General features: G+C 46.7%; 1 pseudogene; it reads right to left on the bottom strand.

The window, feature by feature from the left end:
- LOC147118760 (uncharacterized) overlaps positions 1-22544 on the bottom strand; it is a 28029-nt pseudogene extending 5485 nt beyond the window's left edge.
- Positions 22545-26983: the final 4439 nt, after the last annotated feature.

Below are 26983 nucleotides of genomic sequence, written 5' to 3'. Positions count from 1 at the left end.
GAAAGCCGTGATTCAATCTGCCTCCACCACCCTTTCAGGCAGTGCATTCCAGATCCTAACCACTCGCTGCATAAAAAAGTTTTTCCTCATGTCGCCTTTGGTTCTTCTGCCAATCACCTTAAATCTGTGTCCTCTGGTTCTCGAACCTTCCGCCAATGGGAACAGTTTCCTTCTATCTACTCTGTCCAGAACCCTCATGATTTTGAACATCTCTATCAAATCTCATCTCAACCTTCTCTGCTCTAAGGTTTCTCCAGTCTATCCACATAACTGAAGTCCCTCATCCCTGGAACCATTTCTGCACCCTCTCTAAGGCCTTCACATCCTTCATAAAGTGCAATGCCCAGAATTGGGCAAAATACTCCAGTTGAGGCCGAATCAGGTAGTGCAGGGGTCCCCTGTGGCCATCCCCCTTCCAAACAGATATACCAATTTGGATATTGTTGAGGGAGATGGCTTATCGGGGGAAGGCAGCAGCAGCCAACTTCCTGGCACCGTGGGTGGTTCTGCTGCACAGGACGGGAGGAAAAAGAGCGGGAGAGCTATAGTGATAGGGGATTCTATTGTAAGGGGAATAGATAGGCATTTCTGCGGCTGCAAACAAGACTCCAGGATGGTATGTTGCCTCCCTGGTGCAAGGGTCAAGGATGTCTCGGAGTGGCTGCAGAGCATTCTGGAGGGGGAGGGTGAACAGCCAGTTGTTGTGGTGCATATAGGTACCAACGATATAGGTAAAAACCGGGATGAGATCGTAAAAGCTGAATATACGGAGTTAGGAGGTAAATTAAAAAATAGGACCACAAAGGTAGTAATCTCAGGATTGCTACCAGTGCCACGTGCTAGTCAGAGTAGAAATAGAAGGATATTTCAGATGAATACGTGGCTAGAGGAATGGTGCAAGGGGGAGGGATTCAAATTCCTGGGACATTGGAACTGGTTCTGGGGGAGGTGGGACCAGTACCAACTGGATGGTTTGCACCTGGGCAGGACCGGGACTGATGTCCTAGGGGGAGTGTTTGCTAGTGCTGTTGGGGAGGGTTTAAACTAAAATGGCAGGGGGTTGGGAACCTGAGCAGGGAGACAGCAGAAAGGGAAACAAGGATAGAAGCAAAAGACAGGAAGGAGAAAAGCAAAAGTGGCACTCAGAGGAATCAAGGGTTTAAATCAAATATGGCTACAGTAAATAATAATTCTAAAAGGTCTGAGTGTTAAAAAAAACAATCCTGAAGGCTTTGTGTCTTAATGCGAGGAGCATTCTTAATAAAGGTGGATGTATAAGCTGTGCAAATAGAGGTAAACGGATATGATATGATTGGGATTACGGAAACATGGCTCCAAGGTGACCAAGGCTGGGAACTCAACATCCAGGGGTATTCAATATTCAGAAAAGGCAGGCAAAAAGGAAAAGGAGGTTGGGTAGCATTGCTGGTTAAAGAGGAGATTAACACAATAGTAAGGAAGGATATTAGCTCTGATGATGTGGAATCTGTATGGGTAGAGCTGAGAAATACCAAGGGGACAGAAAACGTTAGTGGGAGTTGTATACAGACCCCCAAATAGTAATGCTGAGGTTGGGGATGGCATTAAATGGGATATTAGAGACGCGTGCAATAAGGGCACAGCAGTTATCATGGGTGACTTTAATCTACATATAGATTGGGCTAACCAAATTAGTAACAATACTGTGGAAGAGGAATTCCTGGAGTGTATACGGGATGGTTTCCTGGACCAATATGACGAGGAACGAACTAGAGATCAGGCTATCTTAGACTAGGTATTATGTAATTAGAAAGGATTAATTAGCAATCTTGTGCGAGGCCCCTTGGGGCGGAGCAATCATAATATGATAGAATTCTTCATTAAGCTGGAGAGTGAAGTATTTGACTCAGAGACTAGGGTCCTGAATTTAAATAAAGGAAACTATGATGGTATGAGGCGCGAGTTGGGTAGGATGGATTGGGGAATGTTACTTAAAGGGTTGATGGTGGATAAGCAATGGCAAACATTTAAAGATCGCATGGATGAACTACAGAATTTGTTCATCCCTGTTTGGCATAAAACAAAAAAGGCGACTCAACCGTGGATAACAAGGGAAATTAGGGATAGCATAAGATCCAAGGAGAGGACATATAAATTGGCCAGAAAATGCAGCAAACCTGAGGATTGGGAGCAGTTTAGGATTCAGCAAAGGAGGACAAAGGGATTAATTAAGAGGGGGGAAATAGGGTATGAGAGTAAGCCTGCAGGGAACATAAAAACTGACTGTAAAAGCTTCCATAGATATGTGAAGAGAAAAAGATTGGTGAAGTCAAGCATAGGTCCCTTGCAGTCAGAATCAGGGGAATTAATAATGGGGAACAAAGAAATGGCAGACCAATTAAATACATACTTTGGTTCTGTCTTCACAAAGGAGGACACAAATAACCTCCCAGAGATGTCGGGGAACATAGGGTCTAATGAGTGGGAGGAACTGAATGAAATCAGTCTTTTTAAGGAAATGACGTCAGGGAAATTGACGGGATTGAAGGCCGATAAATCCCCAGGGCCTGATAATCTACATCCTAGGGTACTTAAGGAAGTGGCCCTAGAAATAGTAGATGCATTGCTGGTCATCTTCCAAAATTCTATAGATTCTGGAACAGTTCCCATGGATTGGAGGGTAGCTAATGTAACCCCACTATTCAAAAAAGGTGGTAGAGAGAAAACGGGGAATTATAGACCGGTAAGCCTGACATCGGTAGTGGGGAAAATGCTAGAGTCCATTATAAAAGATGTAATAGCAGAGCACTTGGAAAACAGTGACAGGATCGGACAAAGTCAACATGGATTTACAAAAGGTAAATCGTGCTTGACTAATCTACTGGAATTTTTTGAGGCTGTAACTGGTAGAATAGATAAGGGAGAACCAGTGGATGTGGTGCATTTGGACTTTCAGAAGGCTTTCGATAAGGTCCCGTATAAGAGATTAGCGTGTAAAGTTAAAGCACGTGGGATTGGGGGCAAGGTACTGACTTGGATAGAGAACTGGCTGGCAGACAGGAAGCAAAGAGTTGGAATAAACGGCTCTTTTTCCGAGTGGCAGGCAGTGACGAGTGGGGTACTGCAGGGATCGGTCCTAGGACCCCAGCTATTCACAATATATATTAATGATCTAGACGAGGGAACTAGCTGTAATATCTCCAAGTTTGCAGACGACACAAAGCTGGGTGGGCGTGTGTGCTGTGAGGAGGATGCCGAGAAACTCCAGTATGATTTGGACAGGTTGGGTGATTGGGCAGATATTTGGCAGATGCAGTATAATGTGGATAAATGTGAGGTTATCCACTTTGGTGGCAAAAACAGAAAGGCAGATTATTATCTGAACGGCAATAGATTGGGAAAAGGGGAAGTGCAACGAGACCTGGGTGTCCTTGTGCACCAGTCGCTGAAGGTAAGCATGCAGGTGCAGCAGGCGGTTAAGAAGGTAAATGGTATGTTGGCCTTCGTAGCGAGAGGGTTTGAGTACAGGAGCAAGGACGTCTTGCTGCAGTTGTACAGGGCCTTGGTGAGTCCACACCTTGAGTATTGTGTGCAGTTTTGGTCGCCTTATCTGAGGAAGGATGTTCTTCCCATGGAGGGAGTGCAGCGAAGATTCACCAGACTGATACCTGCGATGGCAAGAATGACGTATGAGGAGAGATTGGGTCGATTAGGCTTATATTCGCTGGAGTTTAGAAGAATGAGAGGGGATCTCATTGAAACTTACAAAATTCTAACAGGACTAGACAGACTAGATGCAGGAAGGATGTTCCCAATGGTGGGGGAGTCCAGAACCAGGGGTCACAGTCTAAGGATAAGGGGTAAGCCATTTAGGACTGAGATGTGGAGGAATTTCTTCACCCAGAGAGTGGTGAACCTGTGGAATTCTCTGCCACACAGGGCAGTTGAGGTCAATTCATTAAATATATTCAAGAAGGAGTTATATATATTTCTTGAGGCTAAAGGGATCAAGGGATATGGGGAGAAGGCAGGGACAGGGTACTGAACTTGGATGATCAGCCATGATCTCATTAAATGGCGGAGCAGGCTCGAGGGGCCGAATGGCCTACTCCTGCTCCTATCTTCTATGTTTCTAAGCAGGAGTCGGCCATTTGGCCCTTCCAGCCTGCTCCGCCATTCACTAAGATCCTGGCTGATCTACCTCATCTCCACTTTCCTGAACTATCCCCATATCCCTTCATTCCCTTAATATTAAAAAATCTATCGATCTCTGTCTTGAATATACTCCACGACTGAGCCTCCACAGCCCTCTGGGGTGGAGAATTCCAAAGATTCACCGCCCTCGGAGTGAAGAAGTTTCTTCTCATCTCAGTCAGCTGTGGCTCAGTTGGCAGCTTGTCTCCGAGTCACAAGGTTGTGGGTTCACGTCCCACTCCAGGGACTTGAGCACATCAATCTAGGCTGACCCTCCAGTGCAGTGCTGAGAGAGTGCGGCACTGTCAGAGGTGCCATCTTTCAGATGAGATGTTAAATCGAGGCCCCGTCTGCTCTCTCGGGTGGATGTAAAAGATCTCATGGCACTATTTCAAAGACGAGCAGGGGAGTTATCCCCGGTGTCCTGGCCAATATTTATCCCTCAATCAACATAACACAAAAAACAGATTATCTGGTTACGATCACATTGCTGTTTGTGGGAGCTTGCTGTGCGCAAATTGTCTGCCACATTTCCTACATTACAACAGTGCCCACACTCCAAAAGTACTTCATTGGCTGTAAAGCTCTTTGAGACGTCTGGTGGTCATGAAAGTCGCTATATAAATGCAAGTCTTTCTTTTTCTTTCTAAATGGCCGACCCCTTATTCTGAGACTGTGACCCCTGGTTCTAGACTCCCCAGACAGAGGAAACATCCTCCCTGCATCTACTCTGTCAAGCCCTGTAAGAACTTTGTATGTTTCAATGCGATCACCTCTCATTCTTCTAAACTCTAGAGAATATAGGCCTAGTCTACTCAATCTCTCCTCATAGGACAACCCTCTCATCCCAGGAACCAGTCTGGTGAACCTTTGCTGCACTCCCTCTATGGCAAGTATATCCTTCCTTAGGTAAGGAGACCAAAACAGTGCACAATACTCCAGGTGTGGTCTCGCCAGGGCCCCAGTAAGACATCTTTACTCTTATACTCAAATCCTCTTGTAATAAAGGCCAACATATCATTTGCTTTCCTAATTGCTTGCTGTACCTGCATGTTAACTTTCAGTGATTCGTGTACAAGGACACCAAGGTCCCTCTGAACACCAACATTTCCCAATCTCTTACCATTTAAAAAATACTCTGTTTTCCTATTTTTCCTACCAAAGTGGATAACTTCACATTTCTCCGTGTTACATTCCATTTGCCATATTTTTGCTACTCACTTAGCCTGTCTATATCCCCTTGAAGCCTCCTTGCATCCTATTGTAGTATACAGCAACACACATAAATGCGATGGAAAGATGGCTCCCAACTTCCCTTAACTCCAACCCTCTGATTTCTGTTTTGTAGCCATCTTTCCATCCATTCTGCTGCCTGGCCCTTCACTCCACACGGCCTGACCTTGGTCATCTTCTAGATCTTACATACTGTTATGGATAGCAAGCTGGTTACAAAACAGAAAACAGATAGTAGGGGTTAGGAGTAGCTACTCAGACTGGCAAAAGGTGGAAAGTGTTGTTTCACAGGCTGGGATCACTGTTTACATAAACGATTTGTGCTCAGGAATCAGAAGAACAATTTCAAAATTTGTTGTTGGCACCAAGTTGGAGGGTAAAGTTAATACTGAGGAACACTGTGACAAAATACAAGAATATATTAATACCTTTGCAGAATGGGCGTGTAATTGACAAATGAATATCAATATAGATAAGTGTGAGGTGGTGTATTTTGGTAGGAAGAATGAGGAGGCCACACACTGCTTGGAAAGTAAGAGTCTAAATAGGGTAGAGGAGCAAAGTGATCTCGGGGTCCAGATACACAAGTCACTAATAGTAACAATGCAGGTTAATGAGGCCATAAAATAAGCAAACAATGCACTGGGGCTCATTTCTAAAGGGATAGAATTTAACAGCAGGGAAGTTATGTTAAACTTGTATTGAAACTTAGTTTGACCACACTTGGAAGTGTGAACAGGTTTGATCTCCATATTATAAAAAGTAGAGACACTGGAGAAGGTGCAAAAAAGACTTAGCCTGTCTATATCCCCTTGAAGCCTCCCTCTGTAGCCAGGTCCCTCTGTACATCAGCATTTCCCAATCTATCACCATTTAAATAATACTCTACCTTTCTGTTTTTCCTACCAAAGTGGATAACTTCACATTTATCCATGTCATACTGCATCTGCCATGTATTTTCCCACTCACTCAACTTGTCTAAATCGCCTTGAAGCCTCTTTGCATCCTCCTCACAACTCACAATCCCAACTAATTTTGAGTCGTCAACAAACTTGGAAATATTACATTTGGTCCCATCATCCAAATCATTGATGTAGATTGTGAATAGCTGGGGCCCAAGCACTGATCCTTGTGATATCCCACTAGTTACAGCCTGCCAACCTGAAAATGACCCATTTCTTCCAACTGTCTGTTTTCTTTCCGTTAACCAATCCTCAATCCATGCTAGTATATTACCTCCAATCCCATAAGCCCTAATTCTGTTTCTTAGGCAGTCCCTCGGAACCGAGGATGACTTGCTTCCACATTAAAAATGAGTTCTCAGGTGACTGATGAGTCCATGCGGGACCTACAGTCTCTGTCACAGGTGGGGTAGACGGTGGTTGAAGGGGCGGGTGGGTGGGGAGCTTGGGTTGACGTGCGCTCCTTGTGCTGCCTGCGCTTGGCTTCCGCTTGCTCCCGGAGAAGAGACTCGAGGCGTTTGGCAACTTCCCAGATGCTTCTCCTCCACTTTGTGCGGTCTTGGGCCAGGGATTCCCAGGTGTCGGTTGTTTTGATTTCTTTGTGGGTTCAATGACGAGACATTTATGAAAGAGAATGTCTTTTAATCTAAAGTCTGTTCAACTCTTGTTAACAGCATTTACAGGAGACACGATGCTAGTAATCCATCTAGAACGAAACTGAAACTAAACTAAACTGCCTTGCTTGTCTCGGTCACATGCCCTCTGCTGGTCAGGCACAAGCAATCAATACATGCAAACATGCTGGTAAGACATGATAATCAAACAGGCAAATACCATCTCTATTTGCTGATATCATTACATCGGTGGGGATGTTACACTTTTTAAAGGACGCTTTGAGGGTGTCCTTGAAGCGTTTCCTCTGCCCACCTGGGGCTCTCTTGCCGTGCCGGAGCACTGAGTAGAGCGCTTGTTTTGGGAATCTCTTATCAGGCATGTGGACGATGTGACCCGTCCATCGGAGCTGATTGAGCGTGGTCAAAGCTTCGATGCTGGGGATGTTGGCCTGAGCAAGAACACTGACGTTGCTGTGCCTATCCTGCCAATGGATTTGCAGGATCTTGCGGAGGCAGTGTTGGTGGTACCTCTCCAGTGCTTGGAGGTGCCTGCGGTATATGGTCCATGTCTCTGAGGCATACAGCAGGGCGGGTATCACTGCTGCTCTGTAGACCATGAGCTTAGTGCCAGGTTTGAGGTCCTGGTCTTCAAACACTCTTCCTCAGGCGACCGAAGGCTGCACTGGCACACTGAAGGCGGGGTTGGACTTCGTCGTCGATGTCTGCCCTTGTTGACAATAGGCTCCCGAGGTATGGAAAGTGGTCCACGTTGTCCAAGGCCTTGTCGTGGATTTTGATAATCGGGGGCAGGTTGGTAGAGGACCTTTGTCTTACGGATGTTTAGTGTAAGGCCCATGCTCTCGTATGTTCCAGTGAAGGTGTTGACGATGGTTTGGAGTTTGACCTCCGAGTGAGCGCAGACGCAAGCATCGTCTGCATACTGTAATTTGACGACAGAGGATGGGACAACCTTGGATCTGGACTGGAGGCGACGGAGGTTGAACAGTTTCCTGTTCTGTAAATTAGCTCCACTCCAGTGGGGAGCTTACTGAGGGTGAGGTGAAGCATTGCAGCAAGGAAGATCGAGAAGAGCGTTGGTGCAATGACGCAGCCTTGCTTGACCCTGGTCCGTACATGAATTGGGTCTGTGGTGGAACCATTGGTCAGGATCACGGCTTGCATGTCGCCGTGAAGCAGGCGGAGGATGGTGACAAACTTGAGGGCAGCCGAATTTGAGGAGGACACTCCATAATCCCTCATGGTTGACAGTGCCGAAGGCCTTTGTAAGATCAAAGGCGGCCATGTAGAGCGGTTGGTGCTGTTCCCTGCATTTCTCTTGTAGTTGATGCGCGGTGAAGATCATGTCCATTGTGCCCCTTAGTGAGCGGAATCCACATTGCGACTCTGGGAGGAGCTCTTTGGCCACTGGGAGAAGGCGATTGAGGAGGATTCTTGCGATGACTTTCCCTGTGGCAGACAGCAGGGAAACTCCTCTGTAATTACCGCAATTGGACTTGTCACCTTTCTTGAAGATGGTCACAATTACGGCATCTCTGAGATCGCCTGGCATGCTCTCCTCCTTCCAGATAAGAGAAATTAGTTCATGAATTCGCGCCGGTAGTGCTTTTATTTAATAACCTCGTGCGACACCTTATCGAATGCCTTCTGTAAATCTAAATACACCACATCCACTGGTTCCCCCTTATCTATTCTGCTAGTTACAACCTCAAAAAACTTTAACAGATTTGTCAAACATGATTTCCCTTTCATAAATCTGTGTTGACTCTGCCCAATCTTATTATTATTTTCTAAGTGCCCTGTTACCATGTCCTTAATAATAGATTCTAGCATTTTCCCTACTACGGATGCCAGGCTAACAGGTCTGTAGTTCCCTGTTTTCTCTCTCCCTCCTTTCAACAACAACAACTTGTATTTATATAGCACCTTTAACGTAGTAAAGCATCCCAAGGCGCTACACAGGAGTATTGTAAGACAGAAAATTTGACACCGAGCCACACAAGGATAAATTTTGGCAGGTTACCGAAAGCTTGGTCAAAGAGGTAGGTTTTAAGGAGCATTTTAAAGGAGGAAAGAGAGGTAGTGAGGCAGGGGATTCCAGAGCTTAGGGCCGAGGCAACAGAAGGCACGGCCACCAATGGTTGAGTGATTATAATCAGGGATGTTCAAGAGGGCAGAATTAGAGGAGCGCAGATATCTCGGGGTTTGTGGGGCTGAAGGAGTTACAGAGATAGGGAGGGCCGAGGCCATGGAGGGATTGGAAAATAAGGATGAGAATTTTGAAATTGAGGCATTGCTTAACTGGGAGTCAATGTAGGTCAGCGAGCACAGGGGAGATGGGCGAACGGGAATGGTGCGAGTTAGGACATGGGCAGCCGAGTTTTGGATGACCTCAAGTTTACGTAGGGTGGAATGTGGGAGGCCAACCAGGAGTGCGTTGGAATAGTCAAGTTTAGAGGTAACAAAGGCATGGATGAGGGTTTCAGCAGCGGATGAGCTGAGGCAAGGGCCGAGATGGGCAATGTTACAGAGGTGGAAATAGGCGGTCTTTCTTAAATAGTGGGGTTACATTTGGTACCTTCCAATCCACAGGAACCATTCTAGAATCTGGAATTTTGCAAAATGACAACCAATGCATCCACTATCTCTTTGGCCACCTCTTTCAAAACCCTAGGATGTAGGCCATCGGGTCCAGGGGATTTATTGGCTTTCTGTCCCGACCTTGGTTTGTAAAGAAGTCTCTCATGCAATACTTTGTCAAAGGTCTTTTGGATGTCCAGGTACACGACACCATTTAATTCGGGACACGCCCCATTCAATTCGGGACGTCGTCTCTTTCAAAAAAGTCTAAGAAGTTGGTTAAGGAACATCTATCTATTAACGCTGATTCTCTCTCCACAGATACTGCCTGATCTGCTGAGTATTTTCTGTTTTTATTTATAATAGAGAAGGGTGAAGCTGCGTCTGTGCCTTTAACGGCAGCTGCCCAGACACAGGGTGCTGTCCCTTTAAGAATGAGAGACGGGGTCAATCCAGATTCCTCTTTCAGGTTTTCTGGGGATGTCAGGAGCCCAGCACGCAGGCGCGGGACAGGCTCTGTGCGGTCGCTGGGCGGACCTGCAGGTCGGCAGGAGCGGGGTCGGGAGATTAATAAACTGCGGGTAGGCCGTGCCGCAGGGTTTATAAAGTTGGAGAACAGCCTCAGGCCCGAATGAGATCCAGCAGCCCACTCTGTGTTCAACCGGACGGCAGCGGTGAGGCTTTTTCTCGGTGACAGGCCCGGGTTACACGTCACCATCTTGGTGGAGGAAAGACAGACCGGTTCCACCAGCAGCAGGGCGCATGCGTGGCCATCTTGGTACAGGTGGGCGGGGCTTCAGGGTCCCAGTGCCCAGGAGAGACAATCATTGACTCATTGATTTTATTCTCACTCTGCACACAGTGGGTGTAGAACTGAACCCAACCAGAGTAGAGGGAGGGGGAAACTGGGAGTGGAGGAAAGAAATGTTGGAGATGGTGCGATGGGTTTGGATTTCAGCACAGGGAGGAGGGAGAGTGTGTGGGACGGCGATTTACAGCTTTGGGGGAACAAGAGAGGAAAGAATGTTCCATAAAAACTAGAATTGTCTGTTCTGAATTTCTATCCTGTACTTACAGTGATGACTTTTGTAAACTCCTTTTACAGGCTGTTAGAAGGGGAGGATTTGCAGACAGGAAACTCAAACCAAACATCACGTCAAGATCTGACAGTCACTCAATTCATCAGGACCTGAATATCATCAGCCTTTGAATGTGGAAGGAGGAATGTTTGTCTGTTCTGTCTGTGGGAAAAGATTTCAAACAGCAGTGTGACTGGAAAAGCACCGAGACACACACACCCGAGTGAGAGTGTTCCAGTGCACTGACTGTGGAAAGAGCTTTAACCAGTTACACAGCCTGAAAAAACATCGCACCATTCACAGTGGGGAGAAACCGTACACGTGTTCTGTGTGTGGACGAGGTTTCAACTGATCATCCAACCTGGAGAGACACAAGGACACCCGCACCACGGAGAAACCGTAGAAATGTGGGGACTGTGGGAAGGGATTCAATTACCCATCCCAGCTGAAAACTCATCGACACAGTCACACCGGGGAGAGACTGTACACTGGCTCCATGTGAGGGAAGGGATTCAATCACTCTGGTTAAACGTAGTTTACTTGAAGTCTTAAGTGATTTTTTGATATGGTTGTGGGATTTTTTATATTGTGGTGTTATTTAGTGTTAAATTTAGTGTTAAAGCCCTCCGATCACACCAACGAGTTCACAGTGATGAGAGACCTTTTAAATGCACTGATTGTGGGAACTGCTTTAAAAGTTCTGAGGGACTAATTCAACATCAGCGAGTTCACACTGATGAGAGACCATTCAGTTGCTCTCACTGCGGGAAGAGGTTCAGGCATTCTTGCAACCTCATTGTATACCAGCAAGTTCACACTGGGGAGAGGCCGTTCACCTGCTCTGTTTGTGGGAAGGGATTCATTTGTTCTTCCCAACATCTGAGACACCAGCGAGTTCACACTGGGGAGAGGCCATTCACCTGCTCTGTGTGTGGGAAGGAATTCACTCAGTCATCCCACCTCACTATACACAAGCGAGTTCACACTGGGGAGAGACCATTCACCTGCTCCATGTGTGGGAAGGGATTCACTCAGTCATCCCACCTCACTATACACAAGCGAGTTCACACTGGGGAGAGACCATTCACCTGCTCCATGTGTGGGAAGGGATTTACTCAGTCATCCAACCTGCTGACACACCAGCGAGTTCATGATCGATTGCAGGGGTTGGATTCTGCTGATAATTCTGCTGTTAATCACATCCAGGACTGAACCATGTTCATTCTGACAGTCCGGGTTTGTTTCTGCTGATGTTAATAACTCCTATAACTGGGCTGGAGTTTAATATTTTGATATGTCAAATAAATCAGCTTTGTTTCAAACACACAGTGTGTCGAGTCCTTGATTTCTCCAAGATAAGAGGAGACTAATTGATGTCCTGTTACCGACTGCTCCATTTTTGGGCCTTTTCTCCTTTCTATCTCTAGATTATTTCACTTCTCATACCTTCGGTTACTCTCATGGACAAGTCCCAGCTCCCCATACATTCCAGAGTGCCTCTCCTAGCCTTGGTATCCAGGGAAGGTATCGGTAACACGCCCAAGGTCACTAAACACAAAACCCAGTCTGTTAATCACTTTCAGCTACTGGACTTAGCGTGTGCCCCACAGCATCTCTCTCACCTTCGATGTGTGAATAAAGCATCGCGCCTCACAACCTGGTTTTAAATTTAATTCCACTCAGCAAATGTATTTAACAAGTAAACACATCACATCAAATCATTGGCAAAAAGCCAGAGGGGAGATTAGACATTTTTTGCTCCGTGAGTTGTTGTGATCTGGAATGCACTGTCTGAAAGGGTGGTAGAAGCAAATTCAACAGGAATTTTCGAAAGTGAATTGGATCTACTTAAAGGAAAAGTTTGTGGGGCTATGGGGAAAGGACAGGGGTGTGGGATGAATTGGCAACTCTTTCAAAGATGATCACGGCCCTATAAGGCAGCTCGATATTCACAGGAGAAAGGCTGATATCTAACTCCCCGAGAACAGAGAAAGATTCCAACTCTCTGAAAACACCTTGAATTCTTTCTAAAAGTCTTTCAAAGGCTGACAGATTCCTTCCTTCTTTTGAAATTCCACTTCCGTGCGCCGGGGTTGCAGGCAGTGCTGGGCACAGAGGGAGCAGCAAACCGGGTTCAGAGAGGTTTACCCTGAGATTTCTGATTGAACAGGTTAATAAGGCCGTTATAAAAACAATCCAAGCACTGGGGTTCATTTCTAGAGGGATAGAATTGAACAGCGGAGAAGTTCTGTTAAACTTGTATCGAACCTTGGTTAGACCACACTTGGAGCACTCTGCACAGTTCTGGTCTCCATGTTATCAAAGGATACAGAGGCACTGGATAGGGTGCAAAAAAGATTCACAGGGACGATGCCAGAACTGAGGGGATAAACTTATCAGGAAAAAACTGATCAGTCTGGGTCTGTTTTCTCGAGACCTGAGTAGCCTGGATAGAGGATTGGTTAACGGGCAGAAAACAGAGAGTAGGGATAAACGGATCTTTCTCAGGTTGGCAGTCTGTAACTAGTGGGGTGCCGCAAGGATCAGTGTTGGGGCCTCAGCTATTTACAATCTATATTAATGACCTAGATGAAGGGACCGAGTGTAATGTATCCAAGTTTGCTGGTGATACAAAGCTAGGTGGGACAGTAAGCTGTGAGGAGAACACAGAATCTGCAAAGGGAGATAGATAGACTAAGTGAGTGGGCAGTAAGGTGGCAGATGGAGTATAATGTGGGGAAATGTGAGGTTATTCACTTTGGTAGGAAGAATAGAAAAACTGAATATTTTTTAAATGCTGAGAAACTTTCAGATGTTGGTGTTGAGAGAGATTTGGGTGTCCTCATGAAAGAATCACAGAAAGCAAGCATGCAGGTACAGCAAGCAATGAGGAAGGTAAATAGAAACATAGAAGATAGGAGTAGGCCATTCGGCCCTTCGAGCCTGCTCCGCCATTCAATGAGATCATCGCTGATCATTCAAACTCAGTACCCTGTCCCTGCCTTCTCCCCATATCCCTTGATCCCTTTAGCCTTAAGAAATATATCCAACTCTTTCTTGAATATATTTAATGAACTGGCCTCCACCGCCCTCTGTGGCAGAGAATTCCACAGGTTCACCACTCTCTGGGTGAAGAAATTCCTCCTCATTTCAGTCCTAAATGTCCTACCCCTTATCCTTAGACTATGACCCCTGGTTCTGGACTCCCCAACCATCGGGAACATCCTTCCAGCATCTAGTCTGTCCAGGCCTGACAGAATTTTAAAGGTTTCGATGAGATTCCCTCTCAATCTTCTAAACACCAGTGAGTATAAGCCCAATCGACACAATCTCTCCTCATACGTCATTCCTGCCATCCCAGGTATCAGCCTGGTGAATCTTCGCTGCACTCCTTCCATGGCAAGAATGTCCTTCCTCAGATAAGGCGACCAAAACTGCACACAATACTCAAGGTGCCGTCTCACCAAGGCCCTGTACAACTGTAGCAAGACATCCTTGTTCCTGTACTCGAACCCTCTTGCTGCGAAGGCCAACATACCATTTGCCTTCTTAACCGCCTGCTGCACCTGCATGCTTACCTTCAGTGACTGGTGCACAAGAACACCCAGGTTTCTTTGCACTTCCCCTTCTCTGAATCTATTGCCATTCAAATAATAATCTGCCTTCCTGTTTTTGCCACCAAAGTGGATAACCTCACATTTATCCACATTATAGTGCATTTGCCATGTTTCTGCCCAATCACCTAACCTGTCCAAATCGTACTGGAGTTTCACGACATCCTCCTCACAGCATACCCTCCCACCCAGCTTTGTGTCGTCTGCAAATTTGGAGATATTACATCCAGTTCCCTCGTCCAGATCATTAATATATATTGTGAACAGCTGGGGTCCTAGGACCAATCCTTGCAGTACCCCACTAGTCACTGCCTGCCACTCGGAAAATGACCCGTTTATTCCAACTCTTTGCTTTCTGTCCGCCAACCAGTTCTCTATCCAAGTCAATACCTTGCCCCCAATCCCATGTGCCTTAATTTTGCACGCTAATCTCTTATGCGGGACCTTATCGAAAGCCTTCTGAAAGTCCAAATACACCACATCCACTGGTTCTCCCTTATCTATTTTACCAGTTACATCCTCAAAAAATTCCAGTAGATTAGTCAAGCATGATTTACCTTTTGTAAATCCATGTTGACTTTGTCCGATCCTGTCACTGCTTTCCAAGTGCTCTGCTATTACATCTTTTATAATGGACTCTAGCATTTTCCCCACTACCGATGTCAGGCTTACCGGTCTATAATTCCCCGCTTTTTCTCTGCCACCTTTTTTGAATAGTGGGGTAACATTAGCTACCCTCCAATCCATGGGTACTGTTCCAGAGTCTATCGAGTTCTGGAAGATGACCAGCAATGCATCTACTATTTCTAGGGCCACTTCCTTACGTACCCTGGGATGTAGATTATCAGGCCCTGGGGATTTATCGGCCTTCAGTCCCATCAATTTTCCTAACACCATTTCCCTACAAATACTGATTTCTTTCAGTTCCACCCTTTCATCAGACCCTATGTTCCCCGGTATTTCTGGGACGTTATTTGTGTCCTCCTTTGTGAAGACAGAACCAAAATATGTATTTAGTTGGTCTGCCATTTCTTTGTTCCCCATTATAAATTCCCCCGATTCTGACTGCAAGGGACCTACGCTTGACTTCACCAATCTTTTTCTCTTCACATATCTATAAAAGCTTTTACAGTCAGTTTTTATGTTTCCTGCAAGCTTACTCTCATATTCTATTTTCCCTTTCTTAATTAATCCCTTTGTCCTCCTTTGTTGATTCCTAAACTGCTCCCAATCCTCAGGATTATTGCTTTTTCTGGCCAATTTGTATGTCCTCTCCTTGGATCTTATGCTATCCCTAATTTCCCTTGTTAGCCACGGTAGAGTCACCTTTTTTGTTTTATTTTTATGCCAAACTGGGATGAACAACTTCTGTAGTTCATCCATTCGGTTTTTGAATGTTTGCCATTGCCTATCCACCGTCACCCCTTTGAGTGCCATTCCCCAATCAATCCTACCCAACTTGCTCCTCAGACCATCGTAGTTTCCTTTATTTAAATTGAGGACCCTTGTTTCTGAGTCAACTACTTCATTCTCCATCTTATCTCGTTACATAATACCCAATCTAAGATGGCCTGATCTCTGGTTGGTTCCTCGACATATTGGTCCAGGAAACCATCCCATAAACACTCCAGGAATTCCTCCTCCACAGTATTGTTACCAATTTGGTTGGCCCAATCTATATGTAGATTAAAGTCACCCATGATGACTGCTGTGCTCTTATTGCACGCTTCTTTAATTTCCCTTTTACTGCCATCCACAACCTCCGCCTTACTGTTTGGAGGTCTATATACCACTCCCACTAATGTTTTTTTCCCCTTAGTATTTCTCAATTCTACCCATACAGATTCCACATCATCAGAGCTAATATCCTTCATTACAATTGTGTTAATCCCTTCTTTAACCAGTAATGCTACCTCACCTCCCTTTCCTTTTTGCCTATCTTTGCTGAATATCGAATACCCCTGGATTTTGAGTTCCCAGTCTTGGCCATCCTTGAGCCACGTTTCCGCAATCCCAACCAAATCATATTCGTTTACCTCTATTTGCGCAGCCAATTCATCCACCTTATTACAAATGCTCCTCGCATTAAGACACAAAGCCTTCAGGCTTGTTCTTTTAATGCTCTTAGACCTTAGAATTATTATTTACTGTGGCCATGTTTGATTTAAACCATTGATTTCTCTGACCGCCACTTTTGTTTTTCTCCTTCCTATCTTTTGCTTTTATCCTCGTTTCCCTTTCCTCTGTCTCCCTGCTCAGGTTCCCAACCCCCTTCCATTTTAGTTTAAACCCTCCCCCACAGCACTAGCAAACGGTTCCAGCCCTGCCCAGGTGCAGACCGTCTGGTTTGAACTGGTCCCACCTCCCCCAGAGCCGGTTCCAATGGCCCAGGAACTTGAATCCCTCCCCCTGGCACCATTCCTCTAGCCACGTATTCATCTGAAGTATCCTTCTATTTCTACTCTGACTAGCACGTGGCACTGGTAGCAATCCTGAGATTACTACCTTTGAGGTCCTGTTTTTTAATTTACCTCCTAACTCCCTATATTCCGCTTTTATAACCTCATCCAGCTTTTTACCTACATCGTTGGTGCCTATATGCACCACGACAACTGGCTGTTCACCCTCCCCTTCCAAGATGTTCTGCAGCCGCTCGGAGACATCCTTGACCCTTGCACCAGGGAGGCAACACACCATCCTGGAGTCTCGTTTGCGGCCGCAGAAACGCCTATCTATTCCCCTTACAATTGAATCCCCTATTACTATAGCTCAACCACTCTTTTTCCTCCCATTCTGTGCAGCAGAGCCACCCCTGGTGCCAGGAAGTTGGCTGCTGCTGCCTTCCTCTGATAAGCCATCCCCCCCAACAGTACTCAAAGTGGTGTATCTGTTGGGAGAGGGGGATGGCCACAGGGGACCCCTGCACTACCTGCCTGCGCCTAGTACTCTGCCTGTTGGTCACCCGTTCCCTTTCTTCCTGTCCAACCTCTACCTGTGGTGTGTCCAACTCCCTAAACGTGCTATTCACGATGTCCCGAGAATCGTGAACGCTCCAGTATGCATCTAATCGCAGCTCCAGCGCCGCAATGCGGTCTGTCAGTAGCTGCAGCTGGGTGCACTTCCTGCACACGTAGTTGTCAGTGACACAGGGAGTGTCCCTGAGTTCCCACATATCGCAGGAGGAGCAGATCACGGGGCCGGGCTGTCCTGCCATGATTTACCCTTTAATTAATTGAGTTTAAATTAAATCAGTCAATCCCACTAATTACACTGCAGTTAAATAGTTTTACCAACAGTCCCCGCTACACCAGAGAGACCTTAGAAACTATAAACCAGAGTTAAAGTTTAAAAAAGAAATACTCACCAACCAATCAATTACCTGCTTCCTGCTGACGTCATACTTTGATTACTTTTTACCTCTCTCCCCTGCTGCTGAGTTGGTCGGGCCTCGTTCACTGCCGCCGATGCTGCGCTCTCCCAGGTCCAGGTCCAGGCTCTGTGGTCGGGCCTCGCTGATTCCACCACTTCTAAGCTCTGCCGATGCTGCTCTCTCCCAGGTCCAGGCTCTGTGGTCGGGCCTCGCTGAATCCGCCGCTTTTAAGCTCTGCCAATGCTGCTCTCTCCCAGGTCCAGGCTCTGTGGTCGGGCCTCGCTGAATCCACCGCTTCTAAGCTCTGCCAATGCTGCTCTCTCCCAGGTCCAGGCTCTGTGGTCGGGCCTCGCTGAATCCGCCGCTTTTAAGCTCTGCCGATGCTGCTCTCTCCCAGGTCCAGGCTCTGTGGTCGGGCCTCGCTGAATCCGCCGCTTTTAAGCTCTGCCAATGCTGCTCTCTCCCAGGTCCAGGCTCTGTGGTCGGGCCTCGCTGATTCCACCGCTTTTAAGCTCTGCCGATGCTGCTCTCTCCCAGGTCCAGGCATAGAAACATAGAAGATAGGAGCAGGAGTAGGCCATTTGGCCTCTCGAGCCTGCTCCGCCATTCAATGTGATCATGGCTGATCATCCAAATTCAATACCCTGTCCCTGCTTTCTCCCCATATCCCTGGATCCCATTAGCCTTAAGAAATATATCTAACTCCTTCTGGAATATATTTAATGAATTGCCCTCAACTGTCTTCTGTGGTAGAGAATTCCACAGGTTCACCACTCTCTGGGTGAAGAAATTCCTCCTCATCTCAGTCCTAAATGGCCTACCCCTTATCCTTAGACTGTGACCCCTGGACTCCCCCACCATTGGGAACAGCCTTCCTGCATCTAGTCTGTCTAGTCCTGTTAGAATTTTATAAGTTTCAATGAGATCCCCTCTCATTCTTCTAAACTCTAGCGAATATAAGCCTAATCGACCCAATCTTTCTTCATACATCATTCCTGCCATCCCAGGTATCAGTCTGGTGAATCTTCGCTGCACTCCCTCCATGGCAAGAACATCCTTCCTCAGATAAGGCGACCAAAACTGTACACAATACTCAAGGTGTGGTCTCACCAAGGCCCTGTACAACTGCAGCAAGCCATGCTTGCTCCTGTACTCGAATCCTCTCGCTATGAAGGCTAGCATACCACTTGCCTTCTTTACCACCTGCTGCACCTGCATGCTTACCTTCAGCAACTGGTGCACAAGGACACCCAGGTCTCGTTGCACTTCCCCTTTTCACAATCTATTCCCATTCAGATAATAATCTGCCTTCCTGTTTTTGCCACCAAAGTGGATAACCTCACATTTATCCACATTATACTGCATCTGCCATGCATCTGCCCAATCGCCCAACCTGTCCAAATCATACTGGAGTTTCTCTGCATTCTCCTCACAGCACACAGACCCACCCAGCTTTGTGTCGTCTGCAAACTTGGAGATATTACATCTAGTTCCCTCGTCTAGATCATTAATATATATTGTGAATAACTGGGGTCCTAGCACCGATCCCTGCGGTACCCCACTAGTCACTGCCTGCCACTCGGAAAAAGACTCGATGAGTGTGATAACAGACTTTCTCCTGTGAATATAGAGCTGGAGTATTGGGTCGTGATGTGTTTGGTATTCATCTTATTGACTCTAAAATTTGAGTCTTGTGGTTTCAGACACCAGATACTCAAGCTCACAACAACAGATTGTCTTTCACTGACTTTATTAACAGCACTGCAAAGATACAGACAGAGTATAGTTACCCGATCCGGAGAACAGGGATAATACAGTGGATTCAGAGCTCTCTTCTCCCCAGGTCTGTTCTAACAAGCTGTGACTACACTGGCAACATTTATATTTAACTTGTTTACTACATTATTGACCTGGCCCTGCCCAAACCATAACCACAAGGATATCTGTGCATTGTTCTGACTGTGACCACAAGGCTGTGTCACTATCACACACACACACCGTTTCCTTCTTTCACATCTCCATACACAGACCATCTCTTTACACATCCCCTTTCTACACAATTACAGCCAACATGAGCAAGGACGTGAGGCTCATTAAAAGACACACTCATTTCATGACAGCAAAGGTTACACTGGGACTAATCTTCAGTTATTTTCATTACAGGCACAATGCAGAGTAAAGATGAGACTTGCATTTATACAGCCTCTTTCATGACCTCAGGACGTCCCAAAACACTTTACAGCCAATTAAGTACTTTTGAAATGTAGTCACTGTTGTAATGTAGAAAACGTGGCAGCCAATTTGCGCACAGCAAGCTCCCACAAACAGCAATGTGATAATGACCAGATCATCTGTTTTATTTTAGTGATAAATATTGGCCAGGACACCAGAGATCACTCCGCTGCTCTTCTTCTCAATAGTGCCATGGGATCTTTTCCACCCGAGAGAGCAGACGGGGCCTCGGTTTAATGTTTCATCTGAAAGACGGCACTTCCGACAGTGCAGCACTCCCTCAGTACTGCACAGGAGTGTCAGCCTAGGTTCTTGTGCTCAAGTCTCTGGGCTGGGACTTGAACCCACAACCTTCTGACTCAGAGGCGAGAGTGCTGCCCACTGAGCCAAGGCTGATACAGCAGCACCTCAACACTGCCTCATCACCCTGCAAGCTTCTGGTAAATACATTTGCTGAATAAATTTAAAACCAGGTTTGCAGGCGTGATGCTCTATTCACACATCGAAGGTGAGAGAGATGCTGTGGGACACACACTAAGCCCAGTAGCTGACAGTGATTAACAGACTGGGTTTTGTGTTTAGTGATCCCGGGTGTGTTACCGATACCTTCCCTGGATACCAAGGCTAGGAGAGGGACTCTGGAATGTATGGGGAGCTGGGACTTGTCCATGAGAGTAACTGAAGGTATGAGAACTGAACTAATCTAGAGTTCAAAAGGAGAAATGGACCTAAAATGGACGTCAATTAGTCCTTTATCTTGGAGAAATAACAAACAACACAGCCCAGTTATAGGGGTTAATAACATTGGTAGAAACAAATATAGGATGTGATTAACAGCAGAATCCTACCCTTACAGTCACTTATGAACTTGCTGGTGTCTCACCAGGTAAGATGATCGAGTGAATCCCTTCCCACACACGGAGCAGGTGAATGTCCTCTCCCTAGTGTGAACTCGCTGGTGTCTCTGCAGGTTGGATGACTGAGTGAATCCCTTCCCACACACGGAGCAGGTGAATGGCCTCTCCCCAGTGTGAACCCGTTGGTGTGTCAGCAGATCCTTTGCGCTTTTAAAGCTCTTCTCACAGTCAGCACATTTAAAAGCTCTATCAAGGTGAACAAGTTGGTGTGTCAGCAGGTGGGATGATTTAATGAATCCCTTCCCACACACGGAGCAGGTGAATGGCCTCTCCCCAGTGTGAACCCCTTGGTGTGTCTGGAGATTGGATGACTGTGTAAATCCTTTTCCACACACGGAGCAGGTGAATATCCTCTCCCCAGTGTGAACCCCTTGGTGCGTTCGAAGATTGGATGCATGAGTGAATCCCTTCCCACATACAGAACAGGTAAACGGCCTCTTCCCAGTGTGAACTCGCTGATGTTGAATGAGGTGAGATTACTGCCTGAAGCTTTTCTCGCAGTGAGTACAACTGAATGGTCTCTCGTCGGCGTGAACAAGCTGATGTTTAATAAAATCTGCAGAGAGTTTAAAGCAGTTCCCACAGTCAGAGCATTTTAAAGGTCTCTCATCAGTGTGAACTCGTTGATGTAAATGGAGGCTGGACGACAGAGTGAATCCCTTCCCACACACGGAGCAGGTGAACGGCCTCTCCCCGGTGTGACTGCGTCGATGAGTTTCCAGCTCAGATGGGTAATTGAATTGCTTCCCACAGTCCCCACATTTCTACGGTTTCTCCGTGGTGTGGGTGTCCTTGTGTCTCTCCAGGTTGGACGATCAGTTGAAGCCTTGTCCACACACAGAACACGTGTACGGTTTCTCCCCACTGTGAATGGTGCGATGTTTTTTCAGGCTGTGTAACTGGTTAAAGCTCTTTCCACAGTCAGTGCTTCTTCTTCTTCTTAGGCAGTCCCTTGGAACACTCTCACTCAGGTGTGTGTGTCTCAGTGCTTTTCCAGTCACACTGATGTTTGAAATCTTTTCCCACAGACAGAACAGACAAACATTTTTCCTTCCACATTCAAAGGCCGATGATATTCAGGTCCTGATGAATGGAGTGACTCTGTCAGATCTTGATGTGATGTTTGGTTTGAGTTTGCGGTGTGTAAATGCTGCCCTTCTCACAGCCTGTAAAAGGAGTTTACAAAAGCCATCACTGTGAGTCCAGGATAGAAATTGACAAGATTTTCTCCTCCTGGTTCCTGGCCAAGGGGGCTGCGCATGCGCCCTGCTGCTCCCTGAGCCTCTCAAGATGGCGGCCGTTACCCCGGGCCTGTCACCGGGAGAAAGCCCCGCAGCTGTCGCCCCGCTCGGGGCAAACGCCCGGCCCAGAGGCTCTTGTTCGGGGCCTCAGGCCCACCCCGGGTGTGTGTGAAGCGGATAATGTTGAGTGTTTTAATAATGGGGCCTGGGGCCGCACTCAGGGTGTGAGCAGCCCGCGTCCCCACGGGGTTCATTTTTTTTTCCGTCAGTTACATAATAAATTCATTACATTCATTGACCAATTATGGTGAACAACATAAATACAACAATAAATGTTACAGGTAAATCAGTAATATCTACAGTACAAACTGCAACTATTTAATAAACCAAGAATCCGTACACGCCAGTCCAACTGGCATCGCTCAATCATTCAGTCATTCATTCCTCCATTTGTCCGTTCGTTCGCTCAAGCATAAGTTCCATTGTGCATGACTGCGTAGATGTGTGCCATTTCTATCTGTGTGCATGCCTATGTGTTTGTTCACCTGTCCGGCAGGCTTCACGCTCACCAAGCGGGCCTTCATCCTGGGGAGCGAGGGCCCTTCATTCGGTCGAACGTAAGTTCCATTGTGTATGCGTGCATATATTTGTATCCACATGCGTGCGTTCACTAGAGCGTTCGTTTGTTCGATTAAGGAAGGCTTTAACACTAAATAACACAATATACAAAATCCCACAACCATATCAAAAATCACTTCAGACTTCAAGTAAACTACTTTTAACCAGAACCCGAAACTTCTTCAACAAACAAGTAATACCAGTTCGACGCCAGTCCTATTGGCACTCGAATAACTCCTCGTCTTCACTTGATGTTATCCAACCAATATAATGTCATAATCCTTGTCCACAGTCTTCAACCTTTCCACAGAAAGGAAGCCGACCACTTTCTCAAATCCCGTAAAAGAGGAAAACGAGTACTCAAATTTCCTTCTTCTTGCTGTTATCACTCACAGGACCCAGCCATCAAGACATTCGTTATTCCTTGCCGATATACCTTGTTTTGTCTTTTATTTTCCTTTCATTTTCCTTTTCTTTTTTCCTTTTATCCTGTTCTCTTTTTCCATCTTATGGCTGTTCAAGCACCATACTACAGATGGAAACAGTCTGTCTTTCCTCCACCAAATGGCGGCACACAAACCGGCCCCCGTCACCGAGACAAAGCCTCACAGCTGCCACCAGATGGAGCACAGACGGGGCCACTGGAACTCATTCGGGCCGGAGACCGTTCTTCACCTTTAGAAACCGTGCAGCATGCTCACCCACAGCATCTCCCGACTCCGCTTCTGTCGACCAGCCGCTCCGCCCTAGGCCCCCCGCCTGGGGTCCTCCGTGCTGGGCCTCCCGCCCAGGACACTCTCCTCTGGGTCTTCCACCCTGGGCCTTCTGCACTGGGCCCTCCGCACTGGCATTCCCCGTGAGCAGCCGGGGTGTGGAGCAGCCCGTTCACACAGCACCGAGCAGAGCTGAGCTGCTGAGAATCTCGCAGCCTCCCCCGGGGTTCATGAACCCGCTCCCTGAGCTCGGGGTGTGAGCGGCCCGCGTCCCCCCGGGGTTCATGAACCCGCTCCCTGAGCTCGGGGTGAGAGAAATGATATTGGGTCAAAAGATCAGGATAATGAAACAGTTTGGGTGGAGGTAAGGAATAATAAGGGGAAAAAAACACTAGTGGGCGTAGTCTATAGGCCTCCGAACAGTTGCAACTCTGTTGGACGGAGTATCAATCAGGAAATAGTTGAGGCTTGTAATAAGGGAACATCTATAATTATGGGGGATTTTAACTATCATATTAATTGGACAAATCAAATTGGGCAGGGCTGCCTTGAGGATGAGTTCATTGAGTGTATTAGGGGTGGGTTTCTTGAGCAGTATGTAACTGAACCGACCAGGGGGCAAGCAACCTTAGATCTGGTCCTGTGTAACGAGACAGGATTAATTAAAAATGTCCGAGTAAAGGATCTCCTTGGAATGAGTGACCATAACATGGTTGAATTCCATATTCAATTCGAGGGTGAGAAGGTTGGATCTCAAACAAGCGTGCTAAGCTTGAATAATGGAGACTATGAAGGTATGAGAGCGGAATTGAGCAGAGTGGATTGGGAAAATAGATTAAAGGGTAAGACGATACATGATCAGTGGTGTACATTTAAGGAGTTATTTTACAACTTCCAAAAAATATATATTCCACTGAGAAGAAAAGGGTGTAAAAGAAAAGACAGCCATCCGTGGCTAAGTAAAGAAATTAAGGATAGTATTCGACTAAAAACAAGGGCATATAAGGTAGCCAAATCTAGTGGGAGGATAGAGGATTGGGAAAACTTTAAAAGACAGCAAAAAATAACAAAAAGATTGATTAAGAAAGGGAAGATAGATTATGAAAGTAAATTAGCAAAAAATATAAAAACAGATAGTAAGAGTTTTTATAGTTTTATAAAAAGAAAAAGGGTGGCTAAAGTAAATGTTGGTCCCTTAGAGGATGAGACCGGGAAATTAATGGTGGGAAATATGGAGATGGCAAAAACACTGAATGAATATTTTGTATCAGTCTTTACAGTAGAGGACACTAAGAATATCCCAACACTGGACAAACAGGGGGCTATAGGGGGGGAGGAGCTAAACACGATCAAAATCACTAAGGAAGTGGTACTCGGTAAAATAATGGGACTCAAGGCGGATAAATCACCTGGACCTGATGGCTTACATCCTAGGGTCTTGAGGGAAGTGGCGGTAGGGATTGTGGATGCATTGGTAATAATTTTCCAAAACTCCCTGGACTCAGCAAAGGTCCCGGCAGACTGGAAAACTGCTAATGTAACACCCTTATTTAAAAAGGGCAGTAGACAGAAGGCTGGAAACTATAGACCGGTTAGCCTAACATCTGTGGTAGGTAAAATTTTGGAGTCCATTATTAAGGAGACAGTAACAGGATATTTGGATAATCATAATTTAATAGGACAAAGTCAGCATGGTTTTATGAAGGGGAAGTCATGTTTGACAAATTTGCTGGAGTTCTTTGAGGAAGTAACATATAGGGTGGATAAAGGGGAACCAGTGGACGTAGTGTATTTAGACTTCCAAAAGGCATTTGACAAGGTGCCACACAAAAGATTATTGCTTAAGATAAAAAATCACGGGATTGGGGGTAATATTCTGGCATGGATAGAGGATTGGCTATCTAACAGAAGGCAGAGAGTTGGGATAAATAGTTCATTCTCAGACTGGCAATCAGTAACTAGTGGTGTTCCGCAGGGGTCAGTGCTGGGTCCCCAACTCTTTACAATCTAAATTAACAATTTGGAGGAGGGGACCGAGTGTAACATATCAAAGTTTGCAGATGATACTAAGATGGGAGGGAAAGTAGTGAGTGCGGAGGACATAAAAAACCTGCAAGGGGACATAGACAGGCTAAGTAAGTGGGCAGAGATTTGGCAGATGGAATACAATACTGGAAAGTGTGAGGTTATGCACTTTGGCAGGAAAAATCGTAGAGCAAGTTATTATCTTAATGGCAAGAAACTGGAAAGTACTGAAGTACAAAGGGATCTGGGGGTCCTGGTGCATGAAACTCAAAAGGTTAGTATGCAGGTGCAGCAAGTAATTAAGAAGGCCAATGGAATGTTGGCTTTCATTGCTAGGGGGATAGAATATAAAAATAGGGAGGTATTGCTTCAGTTGTACAAGGTATTGGTGAGACCGCACCTGGAATACTGCATACACTTTTGGTGTCCATACTTAAGAAAAGACATACTTGCTCTCGAGTCAGTACAAAGAAGGTTCACTCGGTTAATCCCGGGGATGAGGGGATGGATATATGAGGAGAGGTTGAGTAGATTGGGACTCTACTCATTGGAGTTCAGAAGAATGAGAGGCGATCTTATTGAAACATATAAGATTGTGAAGGGGTTGGATCGGGTGGATGCGGGGAAGATGTTCCCGATGATGGGTGAAACTAGAACTAGGGGGCATAGTCTTAGAATAAGGGGCTGCTCTTTCAAAACTGAGATGAGGAGGAACTACTTCACTCAGAGGGTGGTAGGTCCATGGAATATGCTGCCCCAAAAAGCTGTAGAAGCTACATCATTACATAAATTTAAAACAGAAATAGACAGTTTTCTAGAAGTAAAGGGAATTAAGGGTTACGGGGAGCGGGCAGGAATTTGGACGAGTCTCGGTTCGGATCGGACATGGCCCTGTGGGTAGCGGAGCGGGCGCAGGGGCTGTGTAGCCTGATCCTGCTCCTATTTCGTGTGTCTAATTCTGTTAGATTCAGGAGATGGTTCTGTGATAGTAGATTGGCAGTTAGGATCAGATCAGCCATGATCTTTTTGAATGGCAGAGCAGGCTCGAGGGGCCGATTGGCCTACTCCTGCTCCTATTTCTTATGTTCTTATGTCCCCCCGGGGTTCATGAACCCGCTCCCTGAGCTCGAGGTGTGAGCGGCCCGCGTCCCCCCGGGGTCCATGAACCCGCTCCCTGAGCTCGGGGTGTGAGCGGCCCGCGTCCCCCCGGGGTCCATGAACCCGCTCCCTGAGCTCGGGGTGTGACCGGCCCGCGTCCCCCCGGGGTTCATGAACCCGCTCCCTGAGCTCGAGGTGTGAGCGGCCCGCGTCCCCCCGGGGTCCATGAACCCGCTCCCTGAGCTCGGGGTGTGACCGGCCCGCGTCCCCCCGGGGTTCATGAACCCGCTCCCTGAGCTCGGGGTGTGAGCAGCCCGCGTCCCCCCGGGGTTCATGAACCCGCTCCCTGAGCTCTCTCACCTGATGTGTCAGCGGCTGCTGCCAAAGGCCGCGCATGCTCAGCTCACACTGCCCGGGTGATTGACGGGAGCTCCGGACCAATAGGAAGAGCGGGGCGGGACTGGAGGACCGAGCGGGCGGCGGGTCCTCCAGCAAT

Source organism: Somniosus microcephalus, chromosome 4 (genome assembly GCF_052327205.1).
Source record: "Somniosus microcephalus isolate GS21.2 chromosome 4, FLI_Smic_1.0, whole genome shotgun sequence".
Classification (NCBI taxonomy): domain Eukaryota; kingdom Metazoa; phylum Chordata; class Chondrichthyes; order Squaliformes; family Somniosidae; genus Somniosus; species Somniosus microcephalus.
The sequence above is the reverse complement of the archived record's forward strand: the minus strand, read 5'-3'. Positions and strand labels throughout refer to the sequence as shown.